Source organism: Hylobates moloch, unplaced genomic scaffold (assembly GCF_009828535.3).
Source record: "Hylobates moloch isolate HMO894 unplaced genomic scaffold, HMol_V3 SCAFFOLD_16, whole genome shotgun sequence".
Classification (NCBI taxonomy): domain Eukaryota; kingdom Metazoa; phylum Chordata; class Mammalia; order Primates; family Hylobatidae; genus Hylobates; species Hylobates moloch.
In genome coordinates this window covers 62,331,372-62,340,361 of record NW_026652291.1, presented here as the reverse complement: position 1 = coordinate 62,340,361, position 8,990 = coordinate 62,331,372, and the positions used below count along the sequence as shown (strand labels likewise).

The 8,990-nt window shown below is 45.9% G+C and overlaps 1 pseudogene; it reads left to right on the top strand.

The window, feature by feature from the left end:
• Positions 1–1,283: 1,283 nt before the first annotated feature.
• LOC116485022 (glycerol-3-phosphate acyltransferase 4-like) lies at positions 1,284–2,165 on the top strand (annotated as a pseudogene).
• The last annotated feature ends 6,825 nt before the right edge of the window (positions 2,166–8,990 follow it).

The following is an 8,990-nucleotide window of genomic DNA, read 5'->3' as shown; positions in this document are numbered from 1 at the left end:
TGATTTTTGCACATTGATTTTGTATCCTGAGACTTTGCTGAAGTTGTTTACCAGCTTAAGGAGATTTTGGGCTGAGGTGATGTGGTTTTTTAAATATACAATCATGTCATCTGCAAACAGAGACAATTTGACTTCCTCTTTTCCTATTTGAATACCCTTTATTTCTTTCTTTGGCTGATTGTCCTGGTCAGAACTTCCAATACTATGTTAAATATGAGTGGTGAGAGAGGGCATCCTCATCTTGTGCTGGTTTTAAAAGGGAATGCTTCCAGCTTTTGCCCATTCAGTATGATATTGGCTATAGGTTTGTCACAAATAGCTCTTATTTTGAATACATTCTATCAATACCTAGTTTATTGAGAGTTTTTAGCAAGAAGGGGTGTTGAATTTTATCGAAGGCCTTTTCTGCATCTATTGAGATAATCATGTGGTTTTTGTCATTGATTCTGTTTATGTAATGGATTACATTTATTGATTTGCATATGTTGAACCAGCCTTGCATCCCAGGGATGAAGCCAACTTGATTGCGGTGGATAAGCTTTTTGATGTGCTGCTGGATTCTGTTTGCCAGTATTTTATTGCGGATTTTTGCATCTATGTTCATCAGGGATGTTGGCCTAAAATTTTCTTTTTTTGTTGTGTCTTTGCCAGGTTTTGGTATCAGGATGATGCTGGCCTCATAAAATGAGTTATGGAGGATTCCCTCTTTTTCTATTGCTTGGAATAGTTTCAGAAGGAAGGGCACCAGCTCTTCTTTGTACCTCTGGTAGAATTTGGCTGTGAATCTGTCTGGTCATGGGCTTGTTTTGGTTGGTAGGCTATTAATTACTGCCTCAATTTCAGAACTTGTTATTGGTCTATTCAAGGATTCAGTTTCTTCCTGGTCTAGTCTTGGGAGGGTGTATGTGCCCAGGAATATATCCATTTCTTCTAGATTTTCTAGTTTATTTGCATAGAGGTGTTTATAGTATTCTCTGATGGTAGTTTGTATTTCTGTGGGATCAGTGGTGGTCTCCCCTTTATCATTTTTTATTGTATCTATTTGATTCTTCTCTCTTTGCTATTAGTCTGGCTAGTGGTCTATTTTGTTAATCTTAAAAAAAAAAAACAGCTCCTGGTGAGGAGCCAAGAAGCAGCAGCACCAGCTTTACAAGCCCTACACCAACAGAAATATTGCAAAGGATCCCACTTCACTAGAAGAAGAGATCAAAGAGATTCGTGGAAGTGGCAGTAGTAAGGCTCTGGACAACACTCCAGAATTCCAGCTCTCTGATATTTTCTACTTTTGCCAGAAAGGAATGGAGACCATTATGGATGATGAGGTGACAAAGAGATTCTCAGCAGAGGAACTGGAGTCCTGGAACCTGCTGAGCAGAACCAGTTATAACTTCAGATACATCACCCTTCAGCTCACAGTCCTGTGGGGGTTAGCAGGGCTGATTTGTTACTGCTTCCTGCTGCTGCTCAGTATAGCGCTGGCCTTCACAGGGATTAGCCTTCTAGTGGTGGGCACGACTATGGCGGGATACTTGCTTCATACCTCGCCAATCGATGTGATCATCTTGTCCAGCGATGGCTATTTTGCCACGGTGGGTCAAGTGCATGGGGGACTCATAGGTTTGATTCAGAGAGCCATGGTGAAAACTTGCCCACACATCTGGTTTGAGCACTTGGAAGTGAAGGATAGCCGCCTGCTGGCTAAGAGACTGACTGAACAAGTGCAAGATAAAAGCAAGCTGCCTATCCTCATCTTCCCAGAAGGAACCTGCATCAGTAATACATCGGTGATGATGTTCAAAAAGGGAAGTTTTGAAATTGGAGCCACAGTTTACCCTGACGCTATCAAGTATGACCACCAATTGGGCAATGCCTTCTGGAACAGCAGCAAATAAGGGATGATGATGTACCTGCTGCGAATGATGATCAGCTGGGCCATTGTCTGCAGCATGTGGTACCTGCCTCCCATGACCAGAGGGGCAGATGAAGATGCCCTCCAGTTTGTGAATAGGGTAAAATCCGCCATCGCCAGGCAGGGAGAACTTGTCAACCTGCTGTGGGATGGGGGCCTGAAGAGGGAGAAGGTGAAGGACATATTCAAGGAGGAGCAACAGAAGCTATACAGAAAGATGATTGCGAGGAACCACGAGGACAGGAGCCGCTCATGAGCTTGCTTCGAGCTGGCTGGGGCCACCATGCGGAGTGACCACAGGCTAGGAGCTGGAGTTGCCGCTGCTGCCTCCACTGCTGTGTCCTTTACAGAATCCAGGCCTCCCTGGGCTGCTCTGGATCCCAGGACTCTGGATTTTGCCAAGTGCAGTGGGATCCCTGTGCACCTGGCGCTACCTGCCCTTGGCAGTATGAACGGATGCTGCTGGGTGTCACGACCCAGGATAAGATGGCTTGTTTCTTTTACAGTAAGTTGTTGGAGGTGTCAGGCATCTGAGTCCAAGCCTGCATGTATACATCCAGATGGCCTGAGGCAACTGAAAAACCACAAAAGTTGAAAATGGCCAGTTCCTGCCTTAACTGATGACATTACTTTGTGACATTCCTTCTCCTGGACAAGTCTCCGGAGCTCCCCACCGAGCACCTTGTGACCCCTCCCCCCCGCCCTCCGGCCCCACTGCTCGCAAGAGAACACCCGTCTTTAACTGTAATTTTCCACTACCTACCTGAACCCTATAAAACTGCCCCACCCCTATCTCCTTTTGCTGACTCTCTTTTCGGACTCAGTCCGCTTGCACCCAGGTGATTAAAAAGCTTTATTGCTCACATAAAGCCTCTTTGGTGGTCTCTTCATATGGAAGCACGTGACATTTGGTGCCAACGACCCAGGACAGGGGACTCCTCCGGGAGACTGGTCCCCTGTCCTTGCCCTCACTCTGTGAAGAGATCCACCTACAACCTCTGGTCCTCAGACCAACCAGCCCAAGGAACACCTCACCAATTTCAAATCAGGTAAGTGGTCTTTTCACTCTCTTCTCCAGCCTCTCTCGCTACCCTTCAGTCTCCCTGTCCTTCCAATTCCAGTTCTTTTTCCTCTCTAGTAGAGACAAAGGAGACACATTTTATCTGTGGACCCAAAACTCCCACGCTGGTCGTGGACTCAGGAAGACCATCTTCCCTTGGTGTTTGATCATCATGGGGATGCCTGCCTTGATCATTCACCCACATTCCATTGGTGTCTGATCACCACGAGGGCACCTGCCTTGATCATTTATCCACATTTCCTCGGTGGTAAGTCAATTGCGGGAATGCCTGCTTTGGCTGCTCACCCACATTACAGCCCAGGGCTGCTCACCACCTCCTTCTCCGTGTCTCTACTTTTCTCTTTAAACTTACCTCCTTCATTATGGGCAAGCTTCCACCCTCCATTCCCCCTTCTTCTCCCTTAGCCTGTGTTCTCAAGAACTTAAAACCTCTTCAACTCACACCTGACCTAAAACCTAAATGCCTTATTCTCTTCTTCAATACCACTAGGCCCCAATACAAACTCGACAATGGTTCCAAATGGTCAGAAAATGGCACTTTTGATTTCTCCATCTTACAAGACCTGGATGATTTTTGTCAAAAAACGGGCAAATGCTCTGAGGTGCCTGACGTCCAGGCATTCTTTTACACAGAGGTCCCTCCCTAGTCTCTGCTCCCAGTGTGACTCATCCCAAATCTTTCTTCTTTCTCTCCTGTCTGTTCCTTCAATCTCCACCCCAAGCTCTGAGTCCTTTGAATCCTCCTTTTCTGTGGACCCATCTGACCTCTCCCCTCCTCCCCAGGCTGCTCCTAACCAAGCCAAGCCGGGTCGCAATTCTTACTCAGCCTCCACTCCCCCACCCTATAAACCTTCTATCACCTCCCTTCCTCATACCGGGTCTGGCTTACAGTTTCTTTCTGCAACTAGCCCTCCCCCCACCTGCCCAACAATTTCCTCTTACAGAGGTGGCTGGAGCTGAAGGCATAGTCAAGATTAATGCTCCTTTTTCTTTATCCAACCTCTCCCAAATCAATTAGCATTTAGGCTGTTTTTCATCAAATATAAAAACCCAGCCCAGTTCATGGCCCATTTGGCAAGAACCCTTAGATGCTTTACTGCCCTAGACCCAGAGAGGCCAGAAGGCCGTCTTATTCTCAATATGCATTTTATTACCCAATCTGCTCCCAACATTAGAAAAAGCTCCAAACATTAGATTCTGGCCCTCAAACCCTACAACAGGACTTAGTTAACCTCACCTTCAAGGTGTACAATAATAGAGAATAGGCAGCCAAGTGGCAACGTATTTCTGAGTTGCAATTACTTGCTTTCACTGTGAGAGAAACCCCAGCCGCATCTCCAGCACACAAGAACTTCAAAACACCTAAACCGTAGTGGCCAGGCATTTCTCTAGGACCTCCTCCCCAAGGATCTTGCTTCAAGTGCTGGAAATCTGGCCACTGGGCCAAGGAATGCCTGCAGCCCGGGATTCCTCCTAAGCTGTGTCCTATCTGTGCAAGACCCTACTGAAAATCAGACTGTCCAACTCACCTGGCAGCGGCTCCCAGAGCCCCTGGAACTCTGGCCCAAGGCTCTCTGACTGACTCCTTTCCACTTAGTGGCTGAAGACTGACACTGCCTGATCACCTCAGAAGCCTCTTGGACCATCGCAGATGCTTCGGGAAACTCTTACAGTGGAGGGTAAGTCTGTCCCCTTTTTAATCAATAGGGAGGCTACCCACTCCACATTACCTTCTTTTCAAGGGCCTTTTTCCCTTGCCTCCATAACTGTTGTGGGTATTGACAGTCAGGCTTCTAAACCTCTTAAAATTCCCCAACTCTGGTGCCAACTTGGACAACATTCTTTTATGCACTCCTTTTTAGTTATCCCCACCTGCCCAGCTCCCTTATTAGGTTGAGGCATTTTAACTAAATTATCTGCTTCCCTGACTATTCCTGGGCTACAGTTATACCTCATTGCCACCCCTTTCCCCAGTTCAAAGCCTTCTTCGCATCTTCCCCTTGTATCTCCCTACCTTAATCCACAAGTATGGGATACCTCTACTCCCTCCTTGGCGACCGATCATGCACCCCTTATCATCCCATTAAAACCTAATCACCCTTACCCCACTCAATGCCAATATCCCATCCCACAGCAGGCTTTAAAAAGGTTAAAGCCTGTTATCACCTGACTGTTACAACATGGCCTCTTAAAGTCTACAAACTCTCCTTACAACTCTTCTATCCTACCTTTCCAAAACCAGACAAGTCTTACAGGCTGGTCCAGGATATTTGCCTTATCAACCAAATTATCTTGCCTATCCACCCCACGGTGCCAAACCCATATACTCTCCTATCTTCAATACTTCCCTCCACAACCCATTATTCTATTCTGGATTTCCAAGATGCTTTCTTTACTATTCCTTTATACCCTTCATCCCAGCCTCTCTTTCCTTTCACTTGGATTGACCCTGACACCCATCAGTCTCAGCAACTTAACCTGGGCTATACTGCTGCAAAGCTTCAGGGACAGCCCCCATTACTTTAGTCAAGCCCTTTCTCATAAGTTACTTCTTTCCATCCATCTGCTTCTCACCTTATTCAATATGTTAACGACCTTTGACTTTGTAGCCCCCCTGTGAAACTTCCCAACAGGACACCCTCCTGCTCCTCCAACATCTATTCTCAAAAAGATATTGCATATCCCCCTCCAAAGCCCAGATTTCTTCCTCATCCGTTACCTATCTCACCATAATTCTTCATAAAGACACACGTGCTGTCCCTGCTGATCATGTCCAGCTAATCTCCTAAACCCCAACCCCTTCTTTCCTTCCTAGGCATGGTTGGGTACTTTTGCCTTTGGATACCTGGTTTTGTCATCCTAACAAAACCATTATATAAACTCACAAAGGGAAACCTAGCTGACCCTATAGATCCTAAATCCTTTCCCAATTCAATATTTATACTAACTCTAAGCATGCTTTCCATATCCTGCACCACCATGTTGTTATATGGGCTGAAAGAGGTTTCCTCACTATGCAAGAGTCCTCCATCATTAATGCCTTTTTAATAAAAACTCTTCTCAAGGCCGCATTACTTCCAAAGGAAGCTGGAGTCCTTCATTGCAAAGCCAACAAAGGGCCTCAGATCCCATTGCTCTAGGCAACAATTATGCTGATAAGACAGCTAAAGAAGCAGCCAGTATTTTTTTTTCTCCTCTATCACTCCCTCCTACTCTCCCACTGAAACTTCCACATATCAGTCTCTTCCCACATAAGCCAAATGGTTCTTGGACCAAGAAAAATTCCTCTTTCCAACCTCACAGGCTCATCCCATTCTATTGTCCTTTCATAACCTCTACCTCGTAGGTTACAAGCCTTACTAGCCCGCCTCTTAGAACCTCTCATTTCCTTTAAGACATTTGCCCTTCATATCATTCCATCCTTGGCTACCTTCCCCTTGTTCTTTGGACTCTTCTCCTAGCCTCTCCTCCTGCTTGCTTAGACCCAGCCCCATGAATAGCAGTGAAAGTTTACTCATAGACACTATGTGCTGTCTCATACACCATAAAAATAGAACCTCTCCCCTACCCAGTTGCCCCATCAATCCCCATTACAACCTCTAAGGGCTGCTGCCCTCGCTAAATCTCTGAGTCTGGGTGCATGGTTTCAAAGATGCTTTCTTTAACTATTCCTTTATACCCTTCATCCCAGCCTCTTTTCGCTTTCACTTGGACTAACCCTGACACCCATCAGTCTCAGCAACTTAACATGGGCTGTACTGCCACAAGGCTTCAGGGACAGCCCCCATTACTTCAGTCAAGCCCTTTTGGTGCTCCCTCTCATCTTTTCACTTTACGTTTCCAGTTTTTGCCTTACAAAGGTCTCTTCTTCCTCTGTGATTCCTCCACCTACATGTGTCTATCTATCAATTGGACAGGCACGTGTACACTAGGTTTCTTTACCCCTCAAAATCGATTTTCAAATAGGGCCGAACAGCTTCCTGTTCCCCTCATGACACCAACGCTTCACTTTTTTTATTGTTATTAATATAAAAAGACAGGAATAGTCCTTGACTTACTCATTGCTGAAAAAGGAAGACTGTACATTTTTAAATGGAGAGTGTTGTTTTTACCTAAATCAATCTGGCCTGCTATATGACAACATAAAAAAACTCAAGGATAGAGCCCAAAAACTCACCAACCAAACAAATAATTACACCGAACCCCCTTGGACACTCTCTAATTGGATGTCCCAGATCCTCCCAATTCTTAGTCCTTCAATACCTGTTTTCTCCTTCTCTTATTCGGACCTTGTGTCTTCCATTTGGTTTCTCAATTCAAACAGCACAGCATCCAGGCCATCACCAATCATTCTATATGACAAATGCTCCTTCTAACAACACCGCAATATCACCCTTTATCCCAAAATCTTTCTTCATTTTAATCTCTCCCACACTAGGTTCCCAAGCCACCCATAATCCCGCTCAAAGCAGCCCTAAGAAACATCACCCATTATTGATCCATACCACCCCCCAAAATTTTTGCTGCTCCAACACTTGACCACTATTTTGTTTTGTTTTTCTTATTAATATAAGAAGACAGGAATGTCAGGCCTCTGAGCCCAAGCCTGCACGTATACATCCAGATGGCCTGAGGCAACTGAAGAACCTCAAAAGAAGTGAAAATGGCTGGTTCCTGCCTTAACTGATGACATTACCTTGTGACATTCCTTCTCCTGGACAATAAGTCTCCAGAGCTCCCCACCGAGCACCTTGTGACCCCGCCACTGCCCGCAAGAGAACAACCTCCTTTAACTGGAATTTTCCACTACCTACCCAAATCCTATAAAACTGTCCCACCCCATCTCCCTTTGCTGACTCTCTTTTCAGATTCAGCCCGCCTGCACCCAGGTGATTAAAAAGCTTTATTGCTCACACAAAGCCTGTTTGGTGGTCTCTTCACATGGATGCATGTGACAGGAGGAATGCCATTAAAGTCAACTCCCCACCTGTGCACGCTGTGTGGGCTCAGTGGTTGGGGAGATGTGGCCACGTTCAAGTGCTAGGGGTGTGGGACAGGAGTCTGTTACGCATGCCCATGTGCCAGGGACATCCTGGGGCAGCCACCCACTCTGGAGGAGAGGCACAGCTGAGGCACTGTGGCTGACTTTGGCCTCAACGTCGCCCCCAGCCTTGGAGCTCTGCAGACATGATAGGAAGGAAACTGTCATCTGCAGGGGCTTTCAGCAAAACGCAGGGTTAGATTCTTATGCTGCTGCTGATGGGGCCACCAGAGGGAGGGGAAGAGGCCAAGTGGCCACTGACTGGGCCGTGATGAGAACCAAGAGTCTCGTGTGTTCATACTCCAGGCTAACCCTGAACTCCCCATGTGATGTGCACTCTGTTGAATGTGTGCCTCGGTTTCCCCATCTGTAACGAGTTGGGGGGAAGGGTGGTGATTCCTACTTCACAGGGCTGTTGTGGTGATTAAAGTGCTGTGGTTAATGAAGGACACGTCATGTTCAGTGTTTCAAGTACAGGCCCACAAAACAGGGCAGGGCAGGTCTGAGCTCAGAGCTGCTGCACCGGGTTTTGGATTTGTTTTTGTGAGTAAATAAAACGGACTGGTGAATGAAAAACAAACAAACAGACAACAACAAAACAGCTCCTTTCATTGATTCATTGAATTTTTTTGAAGGGTTTTCTGTGCCTCTATCTCCTTCAGTTCTGCTCTGATCTTAGTTATTTCTTACCTTCTGCTAGCTTTTGAATGTGTTTGCTCTTGCTTTTAATTGTGATGTTAGGGTGTCAATTTTAGATCTTTCCTGCTTTCTTCTGTGGACATTTAGTGCTATAAATTTCCCTCTCAAAGCTGCTTTAGTTATGTCCCAGAGATTCTGGTACGTTGTGTCTTTGTTCTCATTGGTTTCGAAGAACTTATTTATTTCGGCCTTAATTTCATTATCTACCCAGTAGTCATTCAGGAGCAAGTTGTTCAGTTTCCATGTAGTTGTGCAGTTTT